Genomic DNA, 16298 nt, shown 5'->3' with positions numbered 1-16298 from the left:
TTTTGGAGAAAATTTCCTCTTTATTTCTCAGCTACCTCCACATTTTTCTCTGAAAAGTTCATGTAGGAAGAGTGTGTGCTTGTGCCTTCAGATCACTTGTCAACTTATGGTGACCCATACATTTCAAAGGGTTCTCTTAGGCAAGGAAAACTCAAAAATAGTTTTGCCAATTCTTTCCTCTGAAACATAGCCTACAGCACCAGGTCAGTGTTGGTGGTCTCCCATCCAAGTACTAAGCAGGGTTGAGCTGTCTAGCTTCTAAGGTCAAATAGTATCTAGTGCCCTTAAGGCATTTAGACCCAGAGTAATTGGGTACTTTGCCACAAAAGACTGACCATGATAATGAGTTATGGGATATAGAAAGTACCTGAAAGACTGAAGCACTTCTGCTTCTTTTTATCCTGAGTTATAGATGGTTGTCTTCCTCAGAGACTTCTGTGCGAGTTTTCATCCTCTTTCCGATGTGGTTTAAAGGACATACATGATATTGGATGAGACAGGTACATGGTTAAGAAGTATCTTTGCCTTTGATGGGTTTAGACAAAGGCAAAGTCTTGTACTTCTGTAGGGCTTTTATCAAAAGGGTTAACAAGTAGCGAATGCTCTTCCTTTTTCCATACTTATCTCCCTGTGTCACTTTTATTCTGCCTTACAATTATGTTGGTTTTAATGTAGTACAATATAGTTTGCAGATAGCTTGCTGGAAGAAAGAAGTCTTTAAATGAACCAATGCTTCAGCATCAGCATTAGTTCATTTCAAAGAATGAATATTAATATTAATATGCTGGGGCGGAAGCGAATCCAGTTCTTTCATTCCAATAATATGGCATCTAAAACTAACTTTCCAAATACCCCAAGCTGGGTATTAATTATTGGACTCACTTCCACTCTCTTTAGATAGCATCACTAGTTCTTTAGGATCTATCTGCACTTTGTTAGTTCCAGGATATGGTTTAGGTCCAGACTATCTAGTATAGGGAGGAATAGTCTGATTTCCTTTAAGCGATCTCTTGTCCGAGTATGATGGCCTTCCAAGTGTAGTGTCTTGGCGGTGGATATGTAGATGACTGTTGAGCCCTATTCTTGACCCGCATGTTCTTCCATTATGAGGGCATCGGTTTCCAGGTGGAAGGCGGACCCGGCCAGGGTTGGCTTGACGCATCTTCCTCATGGCCCGTCTGACAGTATACAGATACCTTACCTCCCTATCCCAACCTGCCAGAATCTACATGGGGAAGGCTTTCTCTCAGGCCGCTTCTACACTAATCCAGTTTCTGATCCCAGATTATCTGCTTTGAACTGGATTATATGGAAGTAGATTCATATATCGTAATCCAGTTCAAAGCAGATAATCTGGGATCAGAAGCTGAAGTATATAGCAGTGTAGATCTAGCTTTAGTCCCATCATTCGCACAGGCTTCCTTGGTGAGGAGACAAGGGAGAGCCTTCTCAGTGCCTGGTTCAATTTTTATTTAAGCAAGCTTTTGATGCATAAGCATTCTTTTCATTGGGCATGTCTGACATATCTTTTAATCTTTTTATGTTTTCAAATGATTTTAAAATGATTACAGCCATCCCTCCACATTTCCAGTTTGGGCTTCGGGGGGATTTGATTAAAAATCTTTTTCCTAGGAATGTCTATCTTCTCTAGAATGATTCTACAGTCAACTTCCTCTAGTCATGCTGGAAATCAAGAGATTTCTAGAGAAATTAGGACTCTCTAAGTCAGTGGTTCTCAACCTGTGGGTTCCCAAGTGTTTTGACTTGTAACTCCCAGAAATCCCAGCTAGTCTACCAAGTGTTAGGATTTCTGAGAGCTGAAAGCCAAAACATCTGGGACCCACAGGTTGAGAACCACTGCTCTACGTCTCTAATGTGATTCTATGGCTAGCTTCCAGCAGAAGTTGACCATAAAGCCATGCTGGAGGAACCTAGAAATAGCTAGATAAGTGTTATCTCAGATTTAAAAAACTCAGAAATTTCTTCACAGTTTTTCACTCTTGTGGTCCTGTGCCCCTAACACCAGCCCCTGGTGGCACTAACCAACGATTTGAAGCCGGGGAGAGCATGATGAGCTCATTCGGTCAGCTCCAGCTCCCCATGCAGGGACATAAGAGAAGCCTCCCACAGGATGGTAGAACATCAAACATCTGGGCAATGTCCCCTGGGCAACGTCCTTGCAGACAGCCAATTCTTTCACACCAGAAGCGACTTGCAGTTTCTCAAGTCGCTCCTGACATTTTAAAAAAGCCAGTAAATATAGAGGGATGATTATATATGATTTTAATTGTTTTACATTGGGCAGGATATGTTTTTAAACTTATTTTTGTAACCCACCTTTGTAAGAAAGGTGGTACATAAATTAAAAATATTAATAAATGACATAAAGGTAGACTTTATTATCAGTTCTATCAGGTAAGAAGGGAGCAAATGTGATGTTGTGTTTCAGAAGTAATTTTCATGAAGAACTGACTAAATGACAATATTTCTACAGGTTACTTTTACTGCAATGGTCACAGCATGACTTTGCCTATACTGACTCCTTAAAGGCCATTTAGAGAGAAGTAAACCTCAACCTGTAGGTCACAACCTAAAAATGGATTGACATTTAACCCAGGATGATTTGCAAGAGATAAAACTAGTAAACTAGAATAATCTAGAAAAAATAAGAATTCACAAAAACCAGAATGGTTTTGCATTTCAGATGTGGACTGAAAAATTATATTGGGTTGTATGTCCAATTCAAGGTACAGAGAAAGAAAATTGAAATTGCTGTAACTCATCCTAATTTCTGCTTTATTGATTATTCTAAAGCCTTCAAATGTGTGGATCATAATAAATTGTGGCAAGTTCTTGGTGGTATGGGGATGCCAAGTCACCTTGTCTGCCTCCTGACAAATATGTATAAAGACCAAGTAGCCACAGTAAGAACAGACCACGGAACAACAGACTGGTTCAAGATTGGGAAAGGAGTACGGCAGGGCTGTATACTCTCACCCTACCTATTCAACTTGTATGCAGAACACATCATGCGACGTGCAGGGCTTGACGAATCCAAGGCTGGAGTTAAAATTGCTGGAAGAAACATTAACAACCTTAGATATGCAGATGATACCAGTTTGATGGCTGAAAGTGAGGAGGAGCTGAGGAGCCTTATCACCAAGGTGAAAGAAGAAAGCGCAAAAGCCGGGCTGCAATTAAACATAAAAAAAAACCAAGATTATGGCAACCAGACTGATTGATAACTGGCAAATAGAGGGAGAAAATATGGAGGCAGTGACAGACTTTGTATTTCTAGGTGCGAAGATCACTGTAGATGCAGACTGCAGCCAGGAAATCAGAAGAGGTTTGCTTCTTGGGAGGACAGCAATGGCCAACCTCAATAAAATAGTGAAGAGTAGAGACATCACACTGGCGATGAAGGTCTGCATAGTTAAAGTAATGGTATTCCCCATAGTAACCTATGGATGTGAGAACTGGACCATAAGGAAGGCTGAGCAAAGGAAGATAGATACTTTTGAACTGTGGTGTTGGAGGAAAATCCTGAGAGTGCCTTGGACCGCAAGAAGATCCAAGTAGTCCATCCTCCAGGAAATAATGCCCGGTTGCTCACCGGAGGGAAGGATATTAGAAGCAAAGATGAAGTATTTTGGTCACATCATGAGAAGACAGGAAGGCTTGGAAAATATCATGATGTGGGGGAAAATGGAAGGAAAAAGGAAGAGGGGCCGACCAAGGGCAAGCTGGATGGATGGTATCCTTGAAGTGACTGGCTTGACCTTGAAGGAACTGGGGGCGGTGACCGCCGAAAGGAAGCTCTGACGTGGGTTGGTCCATGAAGTCACAAAGAGTCAGAAGTGACTGAACGAATAAACAACAAATCCTAATTATTAGGGATGAAGCAAGTTAAAATTAACACAAATGAGATGATCCACCCACTCACCTTCAGATTTCAAAAGCTTACACAGCAATATGTGAATACACTTGCTAGTCATGAATGAAGCAAGATTTCAGAGTTTTTTTAAAAAAAAAATGATGCTGCATGATAGGAAGAGGTATTTGTCATAGTGGATTTTTTTTTTGCTTTCCTTTTCCTTGTGGATCCAGTTTTTAAAAAACCACGGATAAGGAAAGCCAAAAAGAATTCCACTGTGACAAATACCCCTTCCCATCATGCAGCATCATATGATGACAAGGTGCATAAGACTTTCCACTAAGGGGTGGAGTTATAAACACAAAGTACAGTGCTGCCCAAGCACAGCACAGGCCTTTATCAGAGTAACAATGTTACGTTTGTGTAGAGAATGACCACAATATATCAGTAGATTCAGGACTTAATAGCAAGTTCATTTGCAAAACAACTTAGGCTTCTGTAGGACACCTTCAGAATCCCAGGTAGAGCTGTCTTCCTGCAAAACAAATGGTCATCAAGAGCTACTTCACTAAACAAGATAGACATTGGTTATCTTAGGCTGCATCTACACTGTAGAATTAATGCAGGTCAGCACCACATTAACTGCCATGCTCAATGCTATGGAATCCTGGGCGCTTGAGTTTGTAAAGGCACCGGCACTCTTGGGAAGAAAAAGCAAAAGGCCTTGGAAAATTACCATGATTCCATAGCACTGAGCCATGGATCATAGACATAACTATGTACATTCCTGCCTGGTTTTACTACAACTAGTTGCAGTATCTGCACATATTTAAAACAAAAACACAACATATTTTATCCAAAGAAGTTAATACATTGTTTTCTATTTTTTAAGTTAATACAAGTCTTGTTTCAAAAACAAAAGATTCAGCAGTATAGTCAAAGGCAGTAGTTCTCAACCTGTGGGTCTCCAGATGTTTTCGTCTTCAACTCCCAGAAATCCTATGAGCTGGTAAACTGGCTGGGATTTCTGGGAGCTGTAGGCCAAAACATCTGGGGACCCACAGGTTGAGAACCAGTGGTCTATGATTAAAAATGAGATATGGAAATTTGAGATGCATTTGATATTATAGAATCAATACAGTTTGACACCACTTTAACTCCCATGGCTCAAGATTATGAAATCATGGGAGCTGTAGTGTCACAAGGTCTTAACCGTTGTCTGCAAAGGGTGCTGGTGCCTCTCCAAACTGTATATCCAAGGATTCCATATCACTGAATCATGACAGGTAATGTGATATTAAATTGCATTGATTCTTCTATCTTCCGCAGATACCTTTCCAGAATAGAGAATATGAATCTGTTGGTCCTTCAGCTTGACCATACTGTGTATAGGATGAATGAAAGAGAACCATATATCCCAGAAAATGTCTTATCTCCGATGCCTTCCAGGCACCTTTTCCATTAAAGTGGTATTCCATGTTCTTGTCTACCAGTCATGTATAGATTTCTGTCAATTTGAAATACAAAACATTGTATATTCCTTTGACTCTTTCTTACCAAAAGATTGAAATGTGTTACATTTTCCTGTGAGGAAACTCCTCAAATTAAAGAATAATCATTTGGCTGTAGAAGAAATCCTGAAGGTACACTACACAGGTTAACTAAAAATCTATAGTTCTCATCAGGCACAAGTTGGTTCAAACTAATTCAACTACAGTACCAGAAAAACATAGGCATAACAAGCATAGCAAATTCATACTTATAGGCCCACTGGATGTCCACAGCTGGGAATATTTGCTTAAAGCTCTATAAAGTTCCAGTTGGCAACACAACTGAGGACTATATGGGAATGTGTGCCTTCAAGTCACTTATGGCAAGTCCATTCATTTCAAAGGATTTACTTAGGCAAGGAATACGCAAGGTGATTTTGCTAGCTTTCCCCCTCCAAACTAAAGCCTACTGCACTTGATATTCATTGATGGTTTCCCATTCAAGTACTAACTTGGGCTGACATAACTTCCAAAATCAGATAAGATCTGTGGTTTGGGGGTATTTAAGCCATGTATGCCACACACTTCACACAAATGGGCCTTATGCGAATATTGTGCCCATATGTGATTGCCCACTGGGTCTGGAGACAGAACAAGTGCATTCTTGCTGCCATTGCCATACATATAAAAATGAGGACAATATCCTCATTTTATACTCAATGAGAAACAGGCCCAATAAAATCTGTCATAAAAGTGGGAACTGATTGTTCTGCTCTTTTTGCAATATAGGACCCCTTGAAGAAGTGTTAGGTTCAAGTTTTGAGGAGCTAAATTACAAAATCAGCTAATCATGTTCTTTGTCACTTACACAAGCTAGCACTGATTTTCTGAACAGCTGTAATCCAAGTATCCAACTTAAAAAATAAATGAACTAAAACCAAAATTCTTAAGAGCATATTCTGATGGGCAACTTCAATGTGCATATTTTGATCAGTGCAACCTATTGCCACCAATGCTTAGCGTGCTGTTTCTGTTCATCATACTTCATTTGTCTATACTGCAATGTAGAAACCATCTGTGTACATTTGGATACAAATGCTGAGCTCACATGATATCCAGATAGCCTGAATTCTCATAATCACACATGCTTTCTTTCTGTGAAAAATCTGGAATTCAACACCTTTGCCTTTATTCGCCAATGTCTACAAACAAATTCATGGAAGATATGGCTTTATTCATGACTTCCAGCCATCATGACAGCTTCATACGACCTCCAGGATCAGAGGCAGCAAGATCATGAACACTGGTTGCTGGGGAACAAGAGCAAGAAAGGGCTCCTGCCGTCTTGTTCTGCTTGTGGATCTCACACATGCATCTGGTTTGTCACTCTGTGGAACAGGGTTCTGGACTAGATCTTTGGCGGAATAGGATCAGGCTTGAGTGCACACACTGCATCCGGGGAAAAACCACAAAGTTCTTGCTTTTAGCCTGGTGACACATTCCATATCCATTGGAAACGAAATGACGCTAATGCATGCGTTTCTGTGGACTCTAATGCCTCCTTCGGAACATTGAAAATTGCCCTCCTGATCCACCCTTAGAATTTTTGCATCAAACTGCCATGAAATATCATTTTCTTACAGATTGGATTCCAGGAAAAACCATGGCTTTTAATATCGTTCAGCACCCAATCAGTTTAGGGTTAATTCCCACGAGGATTATATACATTAGCCTCAGTAGCAAGCAGTACATTCAACCAAGATGCAATTCAGTAATATGCCTTTAGCAGACATACCAAACTGATATAGCTTTGGTACAACTTGACGTTGAATAGCATATGCAAAAACCTATGTACAAAGATAACTTTTGGCTGCCTAACCTCAAGCAAGATCACTGTTTCCATTATTAGCCGGTACTTTCAGGGGCTTCCCAGCACGATCATGGAATCACACATTCAGACATGAAAGTAATGTTGCCTCATACGTAGAACATCTTTGCCATAAGCACTCTATGCTGTAATGCACATGGGTACATTTTAGCCACCGATGTTTCAAACCAGAACATAACTTTGCAAAACTACCTTGTTTGTTTTTAAATAGAAAAAACAAATCATGTTTCAAAGCCATCAACTATACCTCCACAATGAAACAGAAACGTCTACTTGATGGAAAAATAAACTTAAAGATCTAGCAAACAAAGATGAAACCATTTGTTGTCCATGTACAACCAGTACCTATTCAGATGAACATTTTTACTATATAGCCAGTGACAGAATCCATGTTCAAAACCATTCATGCTACTGTATTCAATAGCATAAGCCAGAAAGACTTATCTCCCTTTTATGGACATACATTAGGATTGGTGAAATCCTAACTTCCAAGATATCAATAAAAATACAATCAATGAGGTCAGTAACAGGCAGAATTGAGTTGAATAGTACATTCCACAAACACAGCACCGATAAGGATGAGCAAGATACAGTTTTCACTACAGATCAACAACTGTTCTCCCCTCCTCCACTACGCAAATGAACAATATCCCAAACATACAATGCATTCTACATTCTATCTAATTTGCCGCTACACAAGATGTGGTAATAGATTTAGGCGACTTGAAAAGACAGAAATTTATGTAATCGATTCAAATCACATACAGGCAATATCCCAGTACTGAGGCATGACCAGAATGGCAAGCAGCAGTATTATTTTTTTCAGTTCAACTATACCTTTAGCATTATCTAAATATGCATCTTTGCAACCAATCCATTTGCAGCTTCCCTGCCTGCTTCATTAAGAATGAACAAATACACCAACCAAATAAAAACATTTATTTATTGCTTAAACAGCAGTTGCAGTTTTAACAATTAATAGATTTATCTGCAGTAGAATGACTCAGTGTAAACTTTTAAAGCAATTCCCTTTGACAGCAATGCAACATGACAGCACGGTAGATGGATCAACATTCTAGATGTAATACAACCATGCATGCACATCTAAAAGCAGGATGGGTTACAGCAGCAAACAAATTTGTAATATAAGGCCGTACTACCTTCTTGCGGCTCCCTTTAGCAACCTCCTCCTTCTTCTGGACCAGCTACAATCCTATCCCTATGAAAAAATAAACAATACAATAGAAAAACAAAAGGTTTTCTCAGTATGGCTAAACCTACATTATATTTATCCTACATCCATCCCTATACTTTACCCGCAACACTCCTTGTCTTACACAGCTATCATGGAGCGAAATGGGGGAAAATGTAACCTGTTCGTGCATCCATGCACTCACAAGCAAAACAAGCTTTTGGAACATGCCAAGTTGATACCATGAAAGAGAGTTTTCCACAAGTGAATAAAGCAGCCCACCCCCCACCAAATATGCTTCCAGACCAGACACTTCCCCTTTAAAACCGACCCTCCGCCCACACTGACTGCATATGGAGGGAGCTAGGAATTAGGGAGAGCATTTCTGCATTCAAACACACACAACACACACACACAGATGCATGCAAAGACACCTTTTCAGCACAGCATGAAAAGGAAAAGCATGCTTCCCTTAGCCAACCCCAGCCACAGACAGACACAAGACCTCAACATTTCTGTCTCGGAAAGACTTACAGAGCAGCTCCACGCTCCAACACCTGGAGGGGTGGGTGGTTTGTGCCTGTGTGTGTTTGGTCTTGCAAGATCTTCTGTCTCTTAAAGCAGGAAGGTTTTTTAAGCAGAGGCGAGGGGGGAGAAAAAGCAGCAACAGCCTTGAGACTAAGGCAAAGCAGTCACCTCCCAGCACCAGCAGCCACAAGGGAGGCAAGGGGAGCATGAGGAGCCCCAGCAGCCCCAGCAAGGAACTGAAGCCATGGCAGAGCAGCAAGAGCCAAAAGCGTGGAGGGGCAGCAAAGGCAAGCAGGGGCAAGCAGCTGCGCAGAGTCACGACATGGGGAGAAAAGGGGGGTCCCACACATTCTTGGACCACAAATAAGCACACAGAGGCGAATACCAGCACTAGCACCAACCCCTTTCCCCTGCTGGTCTTTCCAAATGGACACACAAGCTGGCAGGAGCCTGAGGACCTCTCTCTGGGTTTGTATCCCCTTCCTCATGAGGACAAGGAGACAACCCCTTATATATATTTTTTATCACAGCCCCTTCTCTCCAAGACATGACTTCAAGGCAACGATGGATGGCACACCTCCTGCAGCAGTCATGGCTCCAAACCCCCCCCCCCCCTCTCACACACACAAACACACAGAGCCTGAGCCTCTCCATGCAACTTTGCTTCTCATCCTAGAGATGAAAGCAGGATCCAAATAAATATAATAGTAATAATAGTAATGCAATTCACAGCCTGAGCCAACCTAGATGATCCATTCCACCCACCTCCTTCTCCAATGCCAGTCTCCAACTAACAGTGGCAACAGCAGCCAGAAACAAATGAAATGCATAATTACGCACCACACACCTCGTCCCCCTCCAAATAAGATCAATAATGTTGTGAAGGCTTTCATGGCCAGAACCACTGGGTTGCTGTGAGTTTTCCGGGCTGTATGGCCATGTTCCAGAAGCATTACTCTCCTGACATTTCGCCCACATCTGTGGCAGGCATCTTCAGAGGTTGTGAGATCTGTTGGAAACTAAGCAAGGGAGGTTTATGTATCTGTGGAAGGTCCAGGGTGGGAGCAAGAACTCTTGCCTGTTGGAGGAAAGTGTGAATGCCGTAATTAATCACCTTGGTTAGCATTGAAAAGCCTTGCAGCTTCAAGGCCTGGCTGAAAAGTCGGCCACAGCAGAGCACTTGATGGACCAATCTGGACACAGCATATTATTTGACGACACAGAAGTGCTGGACCACTCTCACAACTACACAGAGAAGCCAGTGAAATCTGCAAGCATGTGGACAATTTCAACAGAAAGCAGAAAACCATGAAAATGAACAAAATCTGGCACCAGTATTTTTTTTAAAAAAAACCTATTAAATCAGGACAATGAATAAAGAACACTCAGAAAACGGGAATTCCAGACAGGAAACAATCAGGGTCAGCTAACATCTCCTAGCAAAGGATTCCCCCAAGCAGGAATCAGCCAGGCCTTGAAACTGCATGGCTTTTCAATGCTAATCAAAGTGATTAATTGCAGCATTCACATTAGCCTCCAACAGATAGGAGTTATTTCTCCCATCCTGGACCTTCCACAGATATATAAACCTCCCTTGCCTGGTTTCCAACAGACCTCACAACCTGAGGATGCCTGCTATAGATGTGGGAGAAACGACAGGAGAGAGTGCTTCTAGAATATGGCCATACAGCCCATAAAGCTCGCAGCAACTCTAATAATAGTACAGTAGAGTCTCACTTATCCAACATTCGCTTATCCAACGTTCTGGATCATCCAACGCATTTTTGTAGTCAATGTTTTCAATACATCGTGATATTTTGGTGCTAAATTCGCAAATACAGTAATTACTACGTAGCATTACTGCATACTGAACTACTTTTTCGGTCAAATTTGTTGTATAACATGATGTTTTGGTGCTTAATTTGTAAAATCATAACCTAATTTGATGTTTAGTGGGCTTCTCCTTAATCTCACCTTGCATTTGATGTTTAGTGGGCTTCTCCTTAATCTCACCTTACATATCCAACATATTCGCTTATCCAACGTTCTGCCGGCCCGTTTATGTTGGATAAGCGAGACTCTACTGTAATGATAGTAATGCACCTCACATTCCTCCCACCTCCTCCTCCAATGCCAGTTTCCAGCTAACAGTGCCAACAGCAGCCAGCAACAAATGCAATGCGTAATTGCGCACCACACACACCTCTTCCCCCTCCAAATAATATAATAACAGTAGTAATAATATAACACACAGCCTGAGCCCCTTCATGCAACCCAGCCATCCCCTCCAGAAGCAATCTCCAGCTTGCAATGCCAACAGCAGCCATCCAACAGATACAGGCGTGTGCAAATACGCACAGCACACACACCTCCCCAGCAAATAGCATTATTAATCACTCTAAATAATGCAACCCCTCCATTCAGCCCACCTATTCCTCTCTCTCTCTCTCAATCCAAAGCCATTCTCCAGCCAGCAGCAAAATGCAAGAAATGCGTAATTACGCACCAGACACACACCTCCCTTCCCGGGCCAAGAAATGCAGGAATGCGTAAATGTGCACCACACACACACACACATACATACAACACATACAGGTTTTTTGAGAAGGTGCATTTTCCCCACCAGCCTTGGGGAAGAAACAGGCAGCGTTTTGTTCCAATCCCTCCCCCAAAACGGTCTCCCTCCCGGACTTAACTCTTCCTTTGGGGGAAAGAAAGGAGGGGAAGGGGGAGAGAGGGGTTCCTCGCCGGCCTCCTCCTCCTCCTCCTCCTCCGCCCTCGCCTCCTTCTCCTCCGGCACCGCCGCCTCCAAAGCGCCCCGCAGCCGCTCCAAGCCCCACGACGCCGCCGCCGCTGCCTCGCTTCGCCTTCGCCGCCTTGCTTTGGCCCCGGCTTGGAAAGTCCCTGGTGCGCTGCCCCTCCGACCCCGCCCCGCACTTCCTCTCCCGCCCTCCCGCAGCCCAGGCTGGAAATCCCCGCCGCCGCCGGTGCCTCCTCTTTCTCTCTCTCTTTCTCTCCTCCCTCTCTCTCTCTCTCTCTCTCTCTCTCCCTCCTCGCCCTCCTCTTCCTCGCCCTGGCCGGCGCTTTCTGCGGCTCAGCCCTCCGTCTGGCTCCAAAGGAGGTGGAGCAGCAGGGCCCGGAGACTGCCCGCCCCTCGCGCGCCCGCCCGCCCGCCTGCCCGCCTTTCTCGCGCGCGCTCCCTGCCTTGCCTTTTCAAACCCTTCCCTTCCTCGCCAGCAGCGGGGCTCATAACCAAGGGGCTTCAGAGGTTGTTGCTGCTGCTGCTGCTTTTGTGGACTGACCTATGGCGACCCTAGGAAGGAGAGAGAGAGACCTCAAGGCCCCGCTGGCCTCCTCAGCATCAACAGCCCTTGAAAACCCAGGGACTTTCCCCCTGGAAAATAGCCTCAGAGGATCCTCGAGTTGGAAAAGACCGCAAGGGCCAGGCAGCCCAACACCATTCTCCCATGTAAGAACTCGCAAACTCACAACCTCTGAGGATGCCTGCCATAGATGTGGGCGAAACGTCAGGAGAGAATACTTCTGGAACATAGCCACACAGCCCGAAAGACATACAACCAGGCCTGTAGCGAGGGGGCGGTTTTAGGGGTTCAAACCCCCCCCCCCCGAAATTTTTCAGGTTATAAAAAAAACCTGGTTTACTCATGAATTTTAACTGGTTAACCAAATCCCCATGCTAAGTCTATGAGACACAAAACATTAAGAGCCCCTCCAGGCAGGCCTGTAGCGAGGGGGCGGTTTTAGGGGTTCACCCCCCCCGAAATTTTTCAGGTTATAAAAAAAACCTGGTTTATTCATGAATTTTAACTTTTTAACCAAATCCCCATGCTAAGTCTATGAGACGCAAAACATTAAGAGTCCCTCCAGGCACTATTTCAAGCAGATATTGACAGGTTTGTAGCGGGGAGAGGTGTGTGCTAGGGGTTCAAACCCCCCCCCCCCCCAAATTTTCAAAACCCCTCCCGAAATTTTTTTCTGGCTACGGCCCTGCCTCCAGGCACTATCTCAAGCAGATATTGACAGGTTTGTAGCAGGGAGGGGTGTGTGCTAGGGGTTAAACTCCCCCCCTCCCGAAATTTTCAAAAAAAAAACCCGAATTTTTTTTCTGGCTATGGCCCTGCATACAACAACCCAACTCACAAACTATTATTATATTGCAGTCTCTCAAGTCACTACTTACACTATTATTATTATTATTATTATTATTATTATTGTTATTATTAGATTCTTCCTGCTGGAAAACACTACGAGGGCCATCCAGTCCAACCCCATTCTGCCATGTAGGAACACAGAATCTGTTGTTGTTGTTGTTGTTGTTAGAATCCGCACTGGAAGAGACTGCAAGGGTCATGCAGCCCAACACCATTCTGCCATGTAGGAACTCGCAAACTATATTGCAGCTTCTAAAGTCGCTACTGACTATTATTATTATTATTATTATTATTTTATTATGACACAGCAAACAAGATAGATATGCTGGATTTCATATCACAAAATCACAAGTCGAACACTTCCCAAGTGTCTAGGACTGTGATGTATTTTCGGATGATGCGTGCAGATCCCAGCAGGGTGACCTTTTGCAGTTGGCAGATCGTAATTTTGTCAATGTCTATTGTTTCCAAATGCCAGCTGAGATCTTTTGGCACGGCACCCAGTGTGCCCATCACCACCTGCACTGGTTTCTGCCAGAGTCTTCTTATTGTTGTTGTTATTATTATTATTATTATTATTATTATTATTATTATTATTATTAGATTCTTCCTGCTGGAAGACACTATGAGGGCCATCCAGTCCAACCCCATTCTGCCATGTAGGAACACAAAATCTGTTTTGTTGTTGTTGTTGTTGTTGTTGTTGTTGTTGTTGGAAATGGCATTGGAAGAGATGGCAAGGGTCATGCAGCCCAACACCATTCTGCCATGTAGGAACTCACAAACTGTTGTTGTTGTTATTTGATTCTTCCTGCTGGAAGACACTACAAGGCCCATCCAGTCCAACCCCATTCTGCCATGTAAGAACATAGAATCAGTTGTTGTTGTTGTTGTTGTTGTTGGAAATGGCATTGGAAGAGATGGCAAGGGTCATGCAGCCCAACACCATTCTGCCATGTAGGAACTCGCAAACTATTATTATATTGCAGCTTCTCAGGTCACTACTGACATTATTATTATTATTATTATTATTATTATTATTATTATTATTAGATTCTTCCTGCTGGAAGACACTACGAGGGCCATCCAGTCCAACCCCATTCTGCCATGTAGGAACACAGAATCTGTTGTTGTTGTTGTTGTTGTTGTTGTTGTTAGAATCTGCATTGGAAGAGACTGCAAGGGTCATGCAGCCCAACACCATTCTGCCATGTGGGAACACACAAACTATTATTACTATTATTATTATTGTCATCATTATTTGATTCTTCCAGCTGGAAGACACTGCAAGGGCCATCCAGTCCAACCCCATTCTGCCATGTAGGAACACAGAATCTGTTGTTGTTGTTGCTGCTGTTGTTGGAATCTACATTGGAAGAGACTGCAAGGGCCATGCAGCCCAACACCATTCTGCAATGTAGGAACTTGCAAACTTGTTGTTGTTGTTGTTGTTGTTGTTGTTGTTGTTGTTTCAAACACAACAAGATGATTCCACAGCAGACACTCTGCTGGCTGTTGTACTGGATCACACGCCGGACACTTCCCAAGTGTCTAGGACTGTGTGATGTATCAATGAATAATGCGTGCAGATCCCAGTAAGGTGGCCTTCTGCAGCTGGCAGGTGGTAATTTTGTCAACGCTGATTGTGTTTAAATGCAGGCCAAGGTCTTTAGGCACTGCACCCAGTGTGCCGATCTCCACTGGGACCACCTTGACTGGCTTGTGTCAGAGTCTTTGCAATTTGATCTTTAAATCTTCATATCATGTCAGCTTTTCCTGTTGTTTTTCTTCAATCCTGCTGTCCCCTGGGATTGCAACATCGACAATCCATACGTTGTTTTTATTATTATTATTATTATTATTATTATTATTATTATTATTATTAGATTCTTTCTGCTGGAAGACACTACAAGGCCCATCCAGTCCAACCCCATTCTGCCATGTAAGAACACAGAATCTGTTGTTGTTATTGTTGTTGTTATTATTGTTGTTGGAAATGGCATTGGAAGAGACAGCAAAGGTCATGCAGCCCAACACCATTCTGCCATGTAGGAACCCGCAAACTACTGTATAATGATGATGATGATGATGATGATGATGATTATTATTAGATTCTTCCTGCTGGAAGACACTGTAGGATTATGTAGGAACACAGAGTCTACTGTTGTTGTTGTTGTTGTTGTTGTTGTTGAAATCTGCTTTGGAAGAGACTGCAAGGGCCATGCAGGCCAACATCATTCTGCCATATAGGAACTCGCAAACTATTATTATATTGCAGTTTCTTTAGTCACTCCTGACACGAAAAAAATACTATTATAGATTCTTCTTTCTGGAAGACACTGCAAGGGCCATCCAGTCCAACCTTATTCTGCCATGTAAGAACACAGAATCTGTTGTTGTTGTTGTTGTTGTTGTTGGAAATGGCATTGGAAGAGACAGCAAGGGTCATGCAGCACAACACCATTCTGCCATGTACTGTAGGTACTCTCCAACTATGATGATGATGATGATGATGATTGTTATTATTATTATTAGATTCTTCCTGCTGGAAGAAACTACAAGACCCATCCAGCCCAACCCCATTCTGTCATGTTGGAACACAGAATCTGTTGTTGTTGTTGTTGTTGGAATCTGCATTGGAAAAGACCATGAGGGCCATGCAATCCAACACCATTCTGCTATGTAGGAACTCGCAAACTATAATGATAATTATTATTTGATTCATCCTGCTTGAAGAGACCTAAAGGGTTTGAGTGCCCTTTGGAGAAATAAAGCAGGGCATAAATAAATATAAATATAATAATAGTAATAATAGTAATAAGAATAATGGCCGTCCAGTATAACTTCCTGCCATGCAGGAACTCATCCAAGCCGATTCTGTCATTTGGAAACAGATGATGAGGATGAGGATGATTACAATCATGTGCATTGAAAGAAATCACAAGGGCCATGCAGTCAAATCCCTTTCTGCTGTGTAGGAATAATAATAATTATTATTATTATTATTATTATTATTATTATTATTATTATTATTATTATTATTATTAGATTCATCCTGCTGGAAGAGACTGCAAGAGCCATCCAGTCCAACTACATTCTGCCCTGTAAGAACACAGAATCTATTGTTACTGTTGTTGTTGTTGTCGTTGTTCTT

General features: G+C 42.6%; 1 protein-coding gene across 6 annotated transcripts in view; it reads right to left on the bottom strand.

Moving 5' to 3' along the window:
• The window catches only part of traf3 (TNF receptor associated factor 3), a 105721-nt gene extending 93603 nt beyond the window's left edge, over positions 1-12118 (bottom strand). For 2 of the 6 annotated variants that reach the window (XM_008115748.3, XM_062968503.1), the window contains exons 1-2: positions 8979-11075; positions 8413-8471 (exon numbers count right to left, since the gene is read on the bottom strand). The gene's annotated coding sequence lies outside the window, so the exon portion shown is untranslated. Of the gene's footprint in view, positions 1-8412; positions 8472-8978; positions 11076-11668 lie in introns of those variants that run through there. The other 4 variants (XM_062968502.1, XM_062968499.1, XM_062968500.1 and 1 more) reach the window with 4 other exon arrangements.
• Between the last annotated feature and the right edge of the window lie 4180 nt (positions 12119-16298).

This window comes from Anolis carolinensis, chromosome 1 (assembly GCF_035594765.1).
Source record: "Anolis carolinensis isolate JA03-04 chromosome 1, rAnoCar3.1.pri, whole genome shotgun sequence".
NCBI classification, from domain to species: Eukaryota; Metazoa; Chordata; class Lepidosauria; order Squamata; family Dactyloidae; genus Anolis; species Anolis carolinensis.
The sequence above is the reverse complement of the archived record's forward strand: the minus strand, read 5'-3'. Positions and strand labels throughout refer to the sequence as shown.